This window comes from Lissotriton vulgaris, chromosome 9, assembly GCF_964263255.1.
Source record: "Lissotriton vulgaris chromosome 9, aLisVul1.2, whole genome shotgun sequence".
Taxonomy (NCBI): domain Eukaryota; kingdom Metazoa; phylum Chordata; class Amphibia; order Caudata; family Salamandridae; genus Lissotriton; species Lissotriton vulgaris.
Window position 1 is genome coordinate 472,957,579 of NC_141697.1, and position 18,600 is coordinate 472,976,178.

An 18,600-nucleotide genomic window follows, 5' to 3' on the forward strand; every position below is an offset into this window, starting at 1 on the left:
CTAGAGGGGGAGCAAAATATAAAAATAGAATTATAAACAACCGATATTATCACATGAACTGTCCACATATAAAATAGACTTTTTTCCTACATGCGAGATCTTCTATATCATGGAGTCTCACTATACCGTGATGTAGTCCCGGTAGTCCGTTGAAATAGGAATTAATCCAGGGGTCGTGGCCCAGCCCTGCCTCCTCCTGCCCCGGACGGCCACAGACGGCCCGCCCTTTGCCCGGGCTTAGCCTGGCGCTGCCGCGCGTGGGGCGGGGCGGGAGGCGTTCCTCCGCTATGTAGCGCCTCCGGGCGCAGCCAGGCATGTCAGCGGTGCGCCGGTAGTCCCAGGGGCACCTGGGTAATGAAGTTTTTAGCCGTTGCCCTCACGGCGCTTGTTGATCAGCAGAGACCCCCACAGCTGTTTCCCTCACGGCAGGAGCGTCCGTACTGCAGGTCCGGTGAAAGGAGCACCCCCGCTTGAGCGCTCGGCGCTCCTCCGCTATGTCAAAAATCCTCGAGTTTACCTGGGTGTTCCTGTTGCTCCAGTACTCCAACCCCAATCCTTTTCAAGATGTTGCCACTGCTGTGTAATCTCTCAGCATCCTGTTACTAGTCCTTGCAAAGGAGAAAAGGAAACTCCGTAGGAGCCCTGCTGAGCCCCTATCAAAAGCCCCAAAACAGTCTCCAAACAAGAACTCCAGGCTCAGAAGTCGCTGACCGTAATGGTTAGAGATCTTCCCGCTCAGATCCTCTCCTCGAACGCCGGCAAAAACCCCGCCTTCCCCGCCTCTGCAAACTGACGGCAGACTGACGGGGAGATGGAAATGGCGATTCCAGAGTCCAAAGCGTCCCGCTGCCGCTCATAGCACCGAGCTCAAAAACTCCAATCCTGGTGTGTTTCCAAAGTATATTTTTCCAAAATATTACTGCTAATGCTGCAACTTGTATTTTGTTGTTCGATTTACTCCGATTCACCTTCACTGCTGTACCTCCTACGCACAACCATCCGAACCTTACGGAAGCCTCTTGCGACCCGCTTTTGGACTCATGTACAATATATTTGTCTATATAGATTCAATAGTATTAGCTTTTAAAGCATAGTAAATGATGACCTTACAGTGCACCAGGATACAGCAATCTTATTTGGGGCTCTTCAATGATTTCCTCACTATCACTGTCTAACAGTGCCTGCATCTGCCCATAGCCCCTCTGTCACATGCATTTAATTTGTTTTATAGTGCCTCTCGTACAACTGTAGGGTCTCTTACAGTTTACGTCACAAATGCACTCAAAGACAATGAATCATACGTGTGTAAATCCAAGTATAGCAAATGTTACATAAGACAAAGGGGACTACAAGTAGTAGGATTTGAGTCATTCATTCTGGTATTCATTTTTTAAGAGTGATTGATCTGGGGAAGCACAAACTCATGATTCAGAACGTAGCACAAGTGGTTAGGGATGACTTTACTAATGATAATGTATTTCTACCAAAAAAACCTTTTTAGCAAAATTAGAATAATGAAAGACTGGGACAAAAAAGCTAACTTTCTAACCTAGATTACAATTGTAACTTATGACCTGCACAATAACAAAAGGATCTCTGTGTCAAAAGCAGTAACTCACTAAGCTATGCACATAAAATACTGTTCTGTGAATTGCATAGGACACACTCTTTGCAGCAGGCATATTATCGTTCTGCCCTACCTTAGATGAGTCAATATTGCCTCTAGACAAAACTCTGATCTCTCTCAAGCAGGTACATTAATCCCCAGTGTAATCTTGGCACTTTGATTTTTGCCTGATAACTGTTTGATACACAAGGTACTCTGCATTGCTTTTAAAACTGCTGCACTGTTACAAAAGAGGACCCCAGTAACAAAAGCGGCCCACACCCTTCAGGAAAAACACCAAATTCTCGAGACGACCAGTCCGGCTTCGAGAATCTATACAGGAGCTGAGTCCCTCACCTTTCTTTGGGAAAAAAACAGACAGGGGATTGGCTGTAGACTTCGATGGAGGAATAAATCCATACCCAAACAAGCCTCAAAATATTCCTGGAGGTAGAATATTTTTTTATGACAAAGCACATGTATGAAAATCATTCATAAATTCATGCTAATCAGTAGCAACCTACTCCTATAGTGTACCAATTTCGCCCGAAGCAGTAAGCACTCTTCATGTGGGTGAAGTGACGCTTTGAATTATGATGATGTAAGGAAGATGAGAACAAGTTTAATTGTGGGGTTATGTTTTCGTAATCATGGCAATCCCAAGATATTCTGGCTATGGGGAGTGTCTAATAAATCTAAAGGTAACAACTTAGTGTGGCCACTCCTCCACCCCCCCTGGCCTGGAATGTTAGCTTCAGGGAAATCTTATGCTGTGTGATGGTATTGGAAGCAATGGTGGAATCGTCCACTGCTCTAATTTGTCTGAAATGCCTTTTCAGTATGAATGGAAGCCCTACCCTGTCACCAAACTCAAATACTAAAACAGTCCTGTAGCCCCAATGTCTCACACCAGTGAAGATGAGAAAAGGAGGGCTTTTCTGATTCAAGTGTTCTAGTTCTTTCATTGGTAATTCTCAGGAAAAGTCTCATTGGGTCTGTTAGAGCATTTGTAAAAAATGTCTATTAGATCCACAATAAAGGCATACATTATCCACTTGTCTCTTACTCTTTCTTTCCTTATCAAGTGGAGATCTGACTGCACATATATGAAGAGATACAGGAAACACCGCACGGCTCTTGCTCTGTTGCTTTTCCTCTTTTGGAAGGTACAGAATCGTAAAATGTTGTTGCCACAGTACAACAGCGCAGCCAATATGGTTTGAGCACCTGATCACAGAACAGAATAAGCTAGGCTATCAACTGCTTGAGGGCAAAATGTTCAGCGCCATCTGAATGAGTGATGATATACCAAATCAAACATCCAGCACCATACTCTCTTGAAGCAATTCAGATCATATATCAAAGGGCTGTTTTGCACTACCAAAGGGAGTGACCATGCCACCCCAACCAATATCATGAAATCTTAGGCAACTTCACATTTTAAAAAACTCAACAAGTTTAAATCTATAATAGACTCTCACACCATGGAGGGCATACAATATACTAACCTGGAAGGTATGGCAAAATAGATTAGTTTTATTTGATATTCAATTCAATTTTTTATATAGAATGTTGAAATATATTAAAACTATCCAAACATCTGAAATAAATCTCAACAATACAGTTTTCTCTTTTCCATTCATCCAATCTGTCATACCCTCTCATAAATCCACAGAATACATCCCTGCAATTTGATAATATTCTCATTTAAAGATTGATAACACAGATATTAAATAGATCACAATAAATACAATATGATGCATGTGCAAAAAAGATCTCTCAATAGCTTTTCTTTCATATTGTTAAATATGTCTTAGTGGCTTTTCATTGGAATTGTCAAATATCTCTATGCACGTTTCGGCTCAATGTCATCTTCAGGAAGCCGCATATTTAGAACCAATCGATGTAGCTTCAGCGTAGCTATGAAAAGGCTTAAGGGACGTGGAAAGTTCCCAAAATGACGCCACGCAGGGGGCAAAGTCCTCAGACTTTCAGAGTGTGGATAGTGTAAATTGTCGTAAAACATGATATCCCAATTACTGTCTCCTGGTAGCCAATACTGAATTTCTGAAACAGGCGACAGACAGTCTGAGGAAACGAATGGTGTCTCATACACCCTAGTCATAATAAGGCCCTTTGATACATTTTATTAATTACTTTTTTAGGCTCTGATAAGTAATCCTTCATTGAACTATGGCTGGACTCCCCTTCACTAAATGGGTGATTAATTGGAGGCCTTTCTCATTGTGACTTGCAGTAGGTATATTTTGGTTCTTCTTCCTTGTATTGTACTCCAATTTCAAGAGTTCCTTACTTTTGGTCTTTCATTCACAGATACATCTATATAACTCAGCGTTGCTGGTTTTCAGCATTTTCATTGATTTCTCAATAGTCAGGTTAGAAGACTTTTCAAACACAATATGAATACAGCATGGAGATGCACATGTATCGCTTACGCACTACAACATTGTGCGCAATCATATCTCACTTCTAATCATTTCGACATGGTCAGTGGTAATTTTGTTTACAGCAAGGAGATGTTCGTCATTACTGTTACGGCATGATTGGCTTCCTGAACAAGGATCATTTCCATAGGCACTAGACACATGACCCTCCCAGTCTTATGTAAATGAGACAAGCTTCACATGCTTCTCAAGTTCTCAATGCTCTGGAAATTGCTATGCTCTGATAAGAGACTTGAAAATGTCCCAAAACGAATAATTTCCATAAAACATCTTCTTTCTCCTCTCTCCTTCTTTACCTCAACAGGTGTTAAATTCTGATTGTACTATTGAGTTATGGTTCAGGCAAATTATTAGTTGTCCTGATGATGATCCCAAATTGGTAAGGGTTTGAAACGCCGTTAACCCACACTCCTACCCGCTAGACTCTGCATAAACATTTCATTTTAGTGCAGAAGTGCTTCGTTTCTGAAAAAATGGACCCTTATCTTTCACATTATTACCGGTCACACCTTGTTCATTGCCTTTATGTTATTGTTTTGTCCGTTTTTTAAACACTTGTTCTAAAATTATCCCGGTGGGGGTATATTTCCTACTTTTATTTAATGAAAATTCTTTGTTTATTGTCATTGGAACAGTCGATGGGAACTATTATGTTTCTTTAAATATTGCATTTACATCTATTACTTAGGGACCACTGTCTCTCTTACTACGTAGTACTCTTGGTCCCTAGCGATTCTTGGGTTACCCTTGTGGTTTTTAAAACAAACTTTCTAAAAGTGGCATTTTCAGAATTGTGACTTACAAATCTGACTTTACTATCAAAGAGGATTTAACATTACAATTAATTCGAGTGTAAACAGCATATCTGTATCTGCTCTCAATTAAGAGTGATCACTTATTAAATGTAAGAATGTAACCCCGTGTTAGTCCATGCAAGAGACAGAACTTACAGTAGTGAAAAATAACTTTAGAAGTTCTTCACTACTAGGACATGTACAACTTAAACCCATATTTTAATTACCATGCACCCTGCCCAATGGGCATTTAGTTCCTACCCTAGGGGTGACATATACCTACTAAAAAGGACTGGTTAGGCCTGGCAAAAGGTTTAATTTGCCAGGTCAAAATGTCATTGTAAAAGTGCACTACAGATTGCAGTGGCAGGCCTGAGACAGGTTTGAAAAGGCTGATTCAGTAGGTGGAGCAATGAGTGCTGCAGGCCCGCTATTAGTATTTAATTTACAGTTCCTGGGTATATGCAGTACCATTTGCTAGGGACTTACAAGTAAATTAAATGTGACAATCAGATGTAGGCCACTCTTACCATGTTTTAGGGAGAGAGCACAAACACTTTAGCACTGGTAAGCATTGGTAAAGTGCACAAAGCCCTAATGCCAACAAAAACCAATCCAGCAAAACAGGAGGGGTGAAGGCAAAAGCTTTGAGGAGGAATAGCAACAATGGGCAGCCTTTTAAAAATTTAATGAGGAGTCTATGAAGCGTAACCAAGAATGTAATGTGTGGGGATTGAAAGACACCTATGAGGGAATGAGATACCAAATTATCCACTTGAGGACAAACAATCAGGCTTGTGTTTCCATTACGCCCGCTTTCTCTTTATGTTGCCCCAAATTATTAGTGAGAATACAGAAGCAATAGAAGAAAAGAAGGTCTGGTAGACATTTTAAACTTCCCCATACCACCTGGGGCGGGGGCAAGGTGTGCACTGGAAAATGCACCTAAGGAAGAAGTCCATCGGACCAATGGTTTGGCATCAGGGGCACAGGCAATTCCAGTTCAGGCGAGTGTGGGGACTTCTGCAAGAGGAAATGTGATGAGAGCCATGACTAGACAAGAAGCAGACATAATGACACCATGTTTACCATTCCCAATGTGATGGCGTTCAATTTCCAATCATAAGCCATGCATCAGAGTGGTTGTGCTCGTAGCCTATTTCTCAACATAGTCTAAGAATGACTGTGGCAAGATGGGGGGGGGGAGCTTGAAAAAGTGCCATAACCGCTTACCTGTATGCCCTTTAGGCTAACAAAGACGAGAGTTACAATCCCAATGAAATTTCCAGACTCCAACTAGCTGCCCCTCTGCCCTTGTGAGAGTACCTATACCCTGAGGTAGGGGCAAAGGTCACCATCCATGTTTCCTGGTCCCCTTGCCACTCTAGTGACTATCAGATGACAATTTCCTAACATACATGACAAATCAAAAAAGTTAAGAATTAAATACTGTATTTGAATGTTAGAAACCTAACCGGGCTGATGTGGATCAATTGTTTCTTATTATCATGCCAAGAGAAATAAAGATTGTTTATTGAAAATACAAAAAAAAGAAAAATGAAAAAGATAATTGGCCAAGTCAGGAAGCTGTTATTGAAGAATGACCGATAAAAACAGACTGGATTAAGTTTACCAACTGTAAAGGTTAAAACACTGGTGATTATGAGGATAATTTGGAAGATGTTTTCAATCACCATTCTGGGACAGCGGATGCAACTGAAAACACTCAAGAAGCTGTTAACGCTGCTTTTGTTTAGCTCCTTCTGACCAAGGTCCAGGCAGAAAATGGCAAACGAAATGGCTTTCTCAATTTTACAAATGATTGTGTTGCTATGCAAGAAAGAAGGAGTCTGCTGAATCCAAACTAATGTCTTTTCAAATGTAAATTCCAGCAATCATTCAGAGGGAAGAGCCAGGGAGGAATAGAGTTAACAAACAAACAACGTGGCCAAGGGTGCAGGAGGTGAGAACGGACCAAGGACAAGAAAGGAAACATTCTGCTTCACCTCATGGTTCATCATGTTTAAACTGCAGGAAATAGGGGCACTGGGAGTGAGACTGCCGTAGTTTGTGGTATGTAACTGTTACAACGCGTTTTTTACCACGCATACAGTTACCACGCATACCATTACAACGCAGGACCCTTTAAAACGCATACCTTTACAACGCATGACATTACATCGCAGATACTTTTACAACGCATGCCATTACAACGTAAGTATAGGTAAGTATAGGTATTTTTAGGGTTCAGGGATGGGTTTGGGTTAAGGGGTACAGGGGTATTTTTAGGGTTCAGGGCTGGGTTTGGGTTATGGGGTACAGGGGTATTTTTAGGGTTCAGGGCTGTGTTTGGGTTATAGGGTACAAGGGTATTTTTAGGGTTCAGGGCTGGGTTTGGGTTTTGGGGTACAGGGGTATTTTTAGGGTTCAGGGCTGGTTTGGGGGTACAGGGGTATTTTTAGGGTTCAGGGCTGGGTTTGGGTTTTGGGGTACAGGGGTATTTTTAGGGTTCAGGGCTGGGTTTGGGTTTTGGGGTACAGGGGTATTTTTAGGGTTCAGGGCTGGGTTTGGGTTTTGGGGTACAGGGGTATTTTTAGGGTTCAGGGCTGGGTTTGGGTTTTGGGGTAAAGGGTTTTTTTTTAGGGTTCAGGGCTGGGTTTGGGTTATGGGGTACAGGGGTATTTTTAGGGTTCAGGGCTGGGTTTGGGTTGTGGGGTACAGGGGTATTTTTAGGGTTCAGGGCTGGGTTTGGGTTTTGGGGTACAGGGGTATTTTTAGGGTTCAGGGCTAGGTTTGGGTTTTGGGGTACAGGGGTATTTTTAGGGTTCAGGGCTGGGTTTGGGTTTTGGGATAAAGGGGTATTTTTAGGGTTCAGGGCTGGGTTTTGGTTTTGGGGTACAGGGGTATTTTTAGGGTTCAGGGCTGGGTTTGGTTTTGGGGAACAGGGGTATTTTAAGGGTTCAGTTTTATAAAAATACTTAAATTTTGTTAAATACATTTATTTTAGAAATTTTAATATTTATTTAAAAATGTATATATATATATATAATTTTAAAATTACAATCACATTAATTAAAAATGTACTTAATAAATACAAATAGTTAAATATTTATTAATTACACTTAAAAAAAAAATATAATACTATTTACAAATAATATACTTACCTATACTTACGTTGTAATGGCATGCGTTGTAATAGTATCTGCGATGTAATGTCATGCGTTATAAAGGTATGCGTTGTAAAGGGTCCTGCGTTGTAAAAATTCAGTTGTAATGGTATGCGTGGTAAAATTATGCGTTTTAACGTCATACATCCCTAGTTTGTACCAGGGTTCACACAATAAGCTAGAACAACCCAGGTTTATCCAGATTTCACAAAATCAGTGTCCTACCTTTTAGGACAGCCCATAAGGAGGTGGCTGTTCTGTTAATGATTTAAATACTGTTGATCAGAAGGGAGTGTATGTGCAGTGAGTTATTACTGGAAAGCCCCTCTCATAGCTTAATACTGGTGTTGGTAGGTCTGCATTGACAACACTATCTCTCTCAGGTGAAACAACTGATGCAGATAATATTTTTTAACAGACAAGTCCCGCACTACATTACTGATCCTGTACCTGTCTCCTTAGGTCACATCAGTGAAAATAATGCTTTTCTCTAGAACCTGAACTCACCTGCAAATCTCTTAGAGAGGGATCTTTGGTGTAAATTGAAATGCACTGTGTTGTGTACTACTGATAGTGTCTATTTATTTGTATCAACTGAGAACAAAATGCTGTTTTGGTGGGTCTTTGTGAAAAGTAATGATTCATGTGACATTGACAATGCCAAACCTTAATTTCAACTAATAATTCATGTCCTTGACCAAGTTCCTTCTACTCTGTGATCTGGACATGCTAATGATTTTGGTTGTTTCTTAACTTTTGATTCAGTGAAGATAAAGGTAAATCCTATACAAAAAAGCTCCCAACAATTGCAGAATGCATATTATGTCCCGAAGTAGAGGCTGTGATCTGCCCAATTGCACAAGTTACTTACCTTCGGTAACAAAATATCTGTAAGAAACAGTAGTTAGTGTTAGATTCCTTACCTTAGAATATCCCCAGGCGTCACACTGGATCCGGAAAGTTTTGCGTAGCAGTACCCCTGCACGTCGGTAGGCGTCGTCTGCGGCTCTGCGTCCGTGGTCGGCGTTGCTGCCGCCGGGATGATGTCTTCCGAGTACTTAGACGCCGCCCTCGCGTGCTGACGTCAGTTAATATACACAGCTTTTCCGTACCAGAAACGCAGAGCCATGATAAAAACCGAGACTGGTGCCATGAAACTAGGGCCCTCAAAGGGAAGAACCTTAACCCTAGATATCGCTTTGCAGAACAGGGAGGATGGGTGTGGCGGTAAGGAATCTAACACTAACTACTGTTTCTTATAGATATATCGTTACCGAAGGTAAGTAACTTGTTCATCTGAAAGAAAAAGGTTAGTGTTAGATTCCTTACCTTGGAATAGATACCCCAGCAATACCAACTCCGGTGGTGGGTCTGCGAACCAATCATCACACCAGAAAGTCCTGGAGAACAGAACAGCCGAAAAAGCCATCTCTCCGGACTTGGCTGTCCAGGTAGTAGTGTCTAGCGAACGTGTGCAGCGAGGCCCACGTAGCTGCCTGACAGATGTCCTGCAAGGGGACTCCCCGACCCAGGGCAGTAGTCGCCGACGTGGCCCGAGTGGAATTGGGCGCAGCCCCACAGGAGGCTCCTTTTTAGCCAGTGAATAACAAGCCTTTATGCACAAAACGACCCATCAAGAAATGGTTCGTTTGTGCACCGCCCGTCCCTTCTTAGCGCCTACATAACCAACCGTCGTCCACCCGGAACTGGCGTGTGCGGTCCAGATAGAAGGAGAGCGCACGTTTTGGGTACAGATGGTGGAGCCTCTCTTCCTCTTTCGAGGGATGCGGAGGCGGAAAGAAGGTGGGTAAGGTGATGGACTGCCCGATGTGGAAGGCTGTGACTACTTTGGGCAGGAAAGAGGAACGCGTTCTCAAGACCACTATGTCCGGATGGACAGAGAGGAAAGGAGGTTGAGAAGATAGAGCATGGAGCTCACTCGCTCTCCTGGCAGAGGTGATGGCAACCAGGAATGCAGTCTTAAGAGTTAGAAGACGAAGAGGACAATTGTGAAGTGGCTCGAAAGGAGCGTACATCAAATAAGTCAGAACAAGGGTCAAGCCCGACTGAGGCATCACGAAAGGAACAGGAGGAAACATGTGAATGATGCCCTTCAAGAATCTATTTACAACAGGGGACTTGAAAAGAGATGGCTCATTAGGAAGCCTTAAGAAGGCTCAAATGGCAGAGAGGTAGCCTTTGATAGTGCCCAGAGCAGAGCCCTGCTGGGCAAGAGAAAGAAGAAAGAGGAGAACCTTTGAAAGGAAGGCAGAACTGGGATCCACAGCCTTTGCCGTGCACAATGCCACAAATCTGTTCCACCTACAGGTGTATAGCAATTTTGTGGAGGGACGCCTGGCTGCCAGAATGACATCACAGACTTCAGGAGGCAAGTCAAATGGCCTCAACTGTCCACGCACGGAGGTGGAGACTGGACAGGTTCGGGTGGAGGACCGTCCCCTGCTGCTGCGACAGAAGGTCCTCCTGAAGAGGCAGACAAATCAAGGGATTGACTGACATGCTGAGTAGCTCGGGATACCAGTATCTTTGTGCCCAGTCGGGAGCCACAAGGATGACTTGGACCCGGTCACGCCTGATCTTCTTCAGCACTTTAGGCAGAAGTGGTATAGCCGGAAAGGCGTACAACAGACCGCAGCTCCACCTGCGACGAAAAGCGCCTCCGAGTGGGTGCCGCCTTGGAAATTCCAACGCGCAGAACTGATGACATTGCGCGTTCTCTTCTGTGGCGAATAGATCTCACCAAGGCTCTCCCCACTGCTGAAAGAGACCTTGTGCCACATCCGAGTTCAGACGCCATTCGTGATCCATCATGCACCGACGGCTGAGTTCGTCCGCCCTGGCATTCAGGGAACCTGCCAGGTGTTGAACCACCAGGGACACGCCCTGGTGTTCCAGCCATTGCCAGAGGCGCAGAGCCTCCTGACAAAGGGTCCACAACCACACCCCACCCTGTTTGTTGCAGTACCACATGGCAGTGGTGTTGTCCGTGAACACCAGAACTACACATCCCCGGACAGAGGGAAGGAAGGCTTTCAGTGCAAGCCGGATCGCCCACAGCTCCAGAAGGTTGATGTGGAGCCGGGACTCCGCCGGAGACCAGAGGCCTCTGATCTCAGCCTCTCCCATGTGCCCCCCCCCCCAACCCAGGAGGGATGCATCCGTCACAACTATGTGCTCCGGTTGGGGTAGGGAGAGGGATCTGCCGTTGAGCCAATCACGGTCTGTGAGCCACCACTGCAACTGTCTCGCAGTGCCCTCCGAGATCAGGACGTGGTCAGACAGGTTGCCCTGATGCTGGGCCCACTGAAACTTCAGGTCCCACTGCAGAGCCCGCATCTGCCACCTGGCGTGATGCACCAGAAGGATGCAGGAGGCCATCAGCCCCAGAAACTGCAGCGTCAACCTGACCGAGACTCGGGATAAAGGCTGAAAGATCGGAATCAGAGCCTGAATATCCTGAACCCAATGTTCGGGAGGATAAACCCAAAACTGCGCCAAATCCAGAACCGCTCCGATGAAGAGGAGCTTCTGAGAGGGACACAGGTGTGACTTCGGCACATTGATGGAGAACCCAAGCAGATGCAGGAGTCGGCCGTAGTCTGGAGGTGGCTGACGACTGTCTGGGGCGAGCCCGCCTTGAACAACCAGTCGTCGAGTTAGGGGAAGACTGACACCCCTAATCTGCGCAGATAAGCTGCGACCACCACCATTACTTTCATGAACACCCGAGGGGCGCTGGTAAGGCCGAAAGGGAGCACGGTAAACAGAAAGTGCTTGTGGCCTACCGTGAACCGCAGGTAACGCCGGTGGGCCGGCAGGACGGGGATGTGAAAATATTCATCCTGCAAGTCCAATGCTACCATCCAGTCTCCGGGGTCCAGGGCAGCTAAGACCTGAGCCAAAGTCAGCATCTTGAACATCTCCTTCCGGAGGAAGCCGTTGACGTTCCGCAGGTCCAAGTTAGGGCGCGGGCCCCCTTTGACCTTCTTAGGAACCAGAAAGTAGTGGGAGTAACAACCACACCCTACTTCTGGCCCAGGAACGCGCTCGATGGACCCCTTGGCCAAGAGGGCCGTAACTTCCTCTTGCAGAAGTTGCAAGTGATCCCCCAACACACGGTGAAGTAGCCCCTTCAGACGATATGCAGCACCCACCTGTCCGATGTGATGATGCGCCAGTGGAGGTGGTGATGGCGAACCCTGCCCCCCACTGACGTCAAATGGGCCTGAAAGCTCGGACTAGGAAAGTTTTGAGGCGGATGCTGTAGGGGTGGATTTTGACTGGCCTCGCCGCTGTCCCCTGGCACCACCACTGCGGTTACCACGTCCGCCGCCGCGCTGGATGTTAGTCTGCGGCCCGTGGCTGGCAGGACGTGAGGGGGCGCCCCTTCCTTGGCCACGAAATGAGAGAAAGGCAGAAGTTTGCTGGCAATGGCCCGACAGGCCCAAGGACTTGGCCGTAGCCCTGGAGTCCTTGAAACGCTCAAGCGCACTGTCTGCCTTGTCCCTTGCTCACTTTGCCACAGGATTCAAGCAAGCCGGCCTGAAGACGGCTAGAATGCCGGAAACCGGTCCTCGGAAGCTTGTTTCCGGTCCAGGGAAGACATGGCTTGGCAGTTCGGGCTGGGCTGTTCCCATGAGGCACAGGGTCAGACTGATTTGCATATAGCCATGTCTGAACTGGGGTGGCAGAGTGGGCTAAAGAACGGTGATGGATTAAACCCAGATCTTTTGACTGGGTGTGAGTGTTTGATTGATTCAGATGCTCCGTCCATCATCACCCCCTTTTGTACCACTTTTGGCCGCCATAAGTGTGGCAGGGTATGCTCAGACGTGAGTCCCTTGCTCACTTTGCCACTGGATTCAAGCAAGCCAGGCTAAAGACGGCTGGAATGCCAGAAACCGGTCCTCGGAAGCTTGTTTCCGGTCCAGGGAAGACATGGCTTGGCAGTTCGGGCTGGACTGTTCCCATGAGGCACAGGGTCAGACTGATTTGCATATAGCCATGTCTGAACTGGGGTGGCAGAGTGGGCTAAAGAACGGTGATGGATTAAACCCAGATCTTTTGACTGGGTGTGAGTGTTTGATTGATTCAGATGCTCCGTCCATCACCACCCCCTTTTGTACCGCTTTTGGCCGCCATAAGTGTGGCAGGGTATGCTCAGACGTGAGTCCCTTGCTCACTTTGCCACTGGATTCAAGCAAGCCGGGCTGAAGACGGCTGGAATGCCAGAAACCGGTCCTCGGAAGCTTGTTTCCGGTGCAGGGAAGACATGGCTTGGCAGTTCGGGCGGACTGTTCCCATGAGGCACAGGGTTAGACTAATTTGCATATAGCCATGTCTGAACTGGGTTGGCAGAGTGGGCTAAAGAACGATGATGGATTAAACCCAGATCTTTTGACTGGGTGTGAGTGTTTGATTGATTCAGATGCTCCGTCCATCACCACCCCGTTTTGTACCACGAAAGGAGAGAAAGGCAGAAGTTTGCTGGCAATGGCCCGACAGGCCCAAAGACTTGGCCGTAGCCCTGGAGGCCTTGAAACGTTCAAGCGCACTGTCTGCCTTGTCGCCAAAGAGGCGACGGCCATCAAACGGCATGTCCATGAGTGTGCTCTGGACATTAGCCGAGAAGTTGGCGGACCTCAGCCAGGTGTGGCGGCGAACTGCCACCGTCGTGGAAATCGCCCTGCCTAGCGAGTCCGTGGTATCCAGCCCACATCGAATAGAGTACCATGCTACATCTCGCCCTTCCGCAAGGGCTTGAGCAAGTTTTGCCCGGGCCTCCTCCGGGCAGTCTGGCAGCACGTCCGCAACCGTGTCCCACAGAGAGTGGGTGTAACGGCACAAAAGGCAAGCGGTGTTGACCGACCGCAACCCCAAACTAAGTGAGGAGAACGGCTTCTTACCGAACTGGTCATACCTTTTGGATTCCCGATCAGGAGGGGCAGTCGGGAATGCGGTCTGGGAGTTAGAGGCCTGGATAACCAGGCTCTCGGGGTGGGGTGGGTGGGGCCAGGCGGTGGCGTCTTCTGCCCACGTTCCGATCTACAGGGGGGCCTGTAGCGGGCTTGGACCAGGTGCCCAACAGAACATCAGTAAGGGCCTCATTAAACGGCAGCAGAGGTTCCGAAGAGCATGCCTGCAGTTTGAGGACCTCGGTGAGGAGGTTAGTCCTCACGGCCACGATGGGGAGCTCAAGAGCCAAGGCCTTGGCCGCCCTCGTCAACACCACGCTATAAGCAGCCCCCTCCTCCGTAGCCACTGTAGGAGGGGAGACAAATCCAGTGTCGAGCGAAGTGTCCAGACCACTGGCCTCCCCTAGCTCAACTGCCCAGTCCTGATACGACTGGCACTCCCGTGCCTGAGGGTCCTCAGACCCCTCCCAATCCTCCTCGCCCCATCTCCTGATAGTCAGGTCCAAAGGATGGGGCCAGATCATAGAAGAACTGCTCTTCTCTCGGCGTCGAATGCAGCGTCGAGGGACGCCAGTCCGACGCCGGATCCGGACCGAGGGGGGGACCGGGGACGACATCGTCCGTGGACGGCGTCGAGGGCGACACCTGGGGGTCGGCGCCGGCGGAGGGGTCGTTAGGTCGACGAGCGACGACCCGGATCTGGACCCGGATCCAGTGGGTCCTGCGGCGTCGAGACCGGAAACGTCGACGGCACCGGGGCCGAAGCACCCGACGGCACCGGGGCCGAGCCCCCGGCCCGCTAGGGCACCCAGACTGACCCACGGGGCCCGGAGGCACCTCCGTAGGGCCCGTCGGAGGGGAGCGATTTCCTCATGGCGACGAGGAAGGCGCTGATCTCCTCAGGCGTCGTGTTCAGCACAGGGACCGACAGGTATGGAGCTGGCGCAGAAGCCTGCAGCGGAGCCGCGTGGGCGATGTCGCCCAAACCCGCGCCCACATCGTGCGAGCTTCGGGGGGAGTCGGAAGAGCCGTGTCGTCTCTTCAACTTCTTGTGCCTCTTACCTGAGGACTTGGAGCCCGACGAGTGGTGTCGATTCGCCAAGCTGTGATGACTGTGGCCCGGCGACCTGTCCCTCCACCTACTCCTGGACCGGGACCGTGAACAGCGCGGGCCCGACTACCGGAGCTCGAGGCGCAATATGGGACCGCTCCCGCCTAGCCTTCAATGTTAAAGCCCGACAGACGGGGCACGACTTGTCATCGTGGTCGGCCCCAAGGCAATAGAGGCACTGACGGTAGGAGTCGGTAACCAACATCAGGCGGTTACAGTCGGCACAGGGTTTGAACCCAGGCATCTCTATCGGCACAGAGAGTCATATCGACTCGAAAAAGGATCCAAAGGAGATCGAAAAAGTTAGTCAAAAATTGACTAAGAAGTACTGCTTTTTTCGGATCTGCGCTTGCTGGCGCGGAAAAAAGAAGAACTGACGTCAGCGCGCGAGGGAGGCCTCTAAGTACTCCCACGACGTCATCCCTGCGCCAAAAACGACGGACGTGGAGCCGCAGACGACGCCTACCGACGTGCAGGGGTACTGCTACGCAAAACTTTCCGGATCCAGTCTGACGCCTGGGGATATTATACGGTAAGGAATCTAACACTAACCTGTTTCTTTCAGATACTGTTAATCTGCTGAAATATGGGATGTTGTTGCCAACTGTCATATTTGTAATACAGCTTTTTTACCAATTAAAAAGTCTGGTTGATAAAAGTATAGATTCATACAAGATTTCCATGCTACTACATCTGTTATATTGTTAGGTTTTCTTGTCATTACCAATGCTGCTAGTATTCTGTCATGTATATTGGTGACTGCCACACATGATTCACAGATTTGCGTCTGCTGTCTTCCCCTTCCCAGTATACTCTGATAGTATTGTTCTACTTTCATATGCTCTGGGGACCAAATCACCTGATCACGCCTCCCTAACTAATATGGAGCACCCTCAATCTTTTCAGAGTCTCTGAAGAATGATAAGGACACCCTAGGCTACCCAGAATGACGTACATTGTTTAAATAGATTGATAAGTTATTGATTGCTTCTAGCTCATTTGAACAGCAAACATTTGATTCCCTGTATCTGTTCACTGTATTAGATAAGATGGAGCAGAAAGCATCTAAAGAGAAATTACAATTCCCTTTACCCTTTGTGATATATTTAGGTCGTTCATACTGGTAGAGGATTTCACACCTGTCAGTGGACACTGATGCTATCTGTAAGCAACCAGTTACTGTTTCTGCATTACGCACTCTTTTAGGGATGGCAGATTACTGAGGCACTGGGTTTTAGGCTATGCCAACATTATCAAACCAATGTAAATCTTTGTAGAAACAGGCAACCCTTAACTTTTGCCTTGGTCCAAGGAGGCAGAATAGGTATTCAAATCTCTAAAAGAGCAATTGCCTTCTGCACCTGCATGAGATCACCTGATAACTCTGAACCTATTACATTGTATTGCCAAGAGAGTGTTAACTTTAGATGTTCATTGTTGTTTGTAGTCCCAGAAATATGCAAGGATTTAATAATCAAACAATACTTTTCATTGTAATTACAACCATGAATCCTCTAACATTTGTAGCGGAATAGGGCTTATGCAGTTTGACACTATTTACGGCACTCTGGTCAGTTCAAGCCCCTACTAACCAAAAGGCTAAACTGAGTCCCAATGAGATAATAATGAGGACTCCAATGGAACTCTCTTATACTCCTCCTATGTCTTCAGCTTTGCTTGATTTGCAGCTGAATGATTATGTGAACCTGCAGTATTGAAAACAACTGATTTACTGTCTCAATAGCTTTTGCACCCAGGTGCAAGCCCCACTGCTCACCTGCCACACTGGAAATTGTCATGATCTGCAGCTGGCAACTGGGTGTAGGGGAAGATTCATCAGGAAAAGTTGTCACTCTAACGCCATTGGGAAAGTCCTTTCCAAATCCTGCTCACCACGAACACTGCTTTTGAAGAGCCAAGCACTACCTGCCTGGATCAACGCATTGCACTGCAAGTGGACCAACGAACCAAAAGATTCCAGACCTGCTGACCAAGCTACCCCTGCTGCTCGTTCTGTGAACGGAGGAGTTTCTGCACTTGCAAACTTCTGCTGATCTCTGTGCACTTGCTTCAAAACTCTGAGGTACTCTTGTTTCTGCCGCTTAGCTACACAGAATATTTCACCGTGATGCAGCACGTCCTGATGCCCAGCACTTTAGCCTATATTTCCTGTAGTGGTAAGCCTCATAGCTACCTGATCCCTTGGTGGCTCTGTCCACCCTCTTTGCTGAAAAACCTGCTTGCACAACTCACTGTGCTGCTGCTCTAGAAGGGAATATCGGCGGGCGTAAAGCGATCAACCACATTGAGCATGCAGCCACCTTCTTGAGAAACCCTCCCTCTACAATGACCAAACTTTTCTGCAAATTCAGGATCAGTACAAACATCATTTGAGCCATTCTTCAATCTGTGCACATACCCATCTACCCTTGGATTCCAAGAGTTGTACCCATGAATCCAATTCTGCTTGATTGGATCAAACAATGTGACAATTTACATGTGCAGGGACAAAAACAGCGCTGAATGTGATTTTTAAATCACTTGCCTTTCACCTGTCAAACTTGGAAATGGGAGTGTCTTCGGCAGATACAGTGAATGTAACATGACCATACCCATGCGTACTTAGCCAGTTTCTTATTCGGTCTTCACTCAAGTGCACCGAACACAAACAATCGATCCTTCGCAGCCCTGCAGGCAGGTAGTGGGGCCGCTAAAAGCCCTGGAACATATTTTCTGGTGTGGAAACTGACTATCTGTAATAACCAAAGGACTGGTCAATATTCTCTTATTCCACCTATAATATATCTGCTGTGTGGCTTCTATAGCTAAAATTCCAACGATTCATCGCTCTAGGGTCGGTGGAAAATCCTTCATCTTTCTAGGACCATCTGCCTGGAATAAACTGCCCTCTAGACTTCCAACTATCTCTGATACATTTGTGTTTAGAAAGAAACTTAAAACCTGGCTTTTTAATCTAGTTTAAATCTGCTTCGGTCCCCAGTAGAGTGACTCAGAAGTGCAGAGCGCCAGGACACTCTATGGCGTAACAGAACTCTTTATAAATGCCCTTTAATTTAATTTCATAAGACATCCTCCGGACAGCCCGTGATACTTCTCTTTTATCAAGGTAAGAATAGTGTCCAGTTTAAATATCTGGAACCACGCAATTTTTAGATGTGGCTCTTTACCTAATCTTAGCCTATCTGATATTTATCTGCAGTAACCCAACAATTTTCGGAATTCAGCCGCGTTACATCCAGCGAATATTCCAACTCGTTTCACAAAGCGGAACAGCACCATCTTGCTGCCGGCAATTAGATATCTCTTTAAAGGTAACTATTCTTCGGTCACAGCCCCATCTCTTTGACGCTTAGCGTTTAGTATCACAGGATGGTTTCTATTACCATCCAGCGCTTGCTATTTACTGACCGAGCATTTTTTAGGTAGTAACTAACGCTCGCTACACCATTATTTATATTTTTCAGCCTTTCCAGCGCCATGGCCTTTTTAAAAAAAAATTC

General features: G+C 46.8%; 1 protein-coding gene across 1 annotated transcript in view; it reads right to left on the minus strand.

Annotated features, from left to right (window-relative positions):
- The window catches only part of PPP1R36 (protein phosphatase 1 regulatory subunit 36), a 478,699-nt gene that overhangs the window by 76,672 nt on the left and 383,427 nt on the right, over positions 1-18,600 (minus strand). The window lies entirely within an intron of this gene.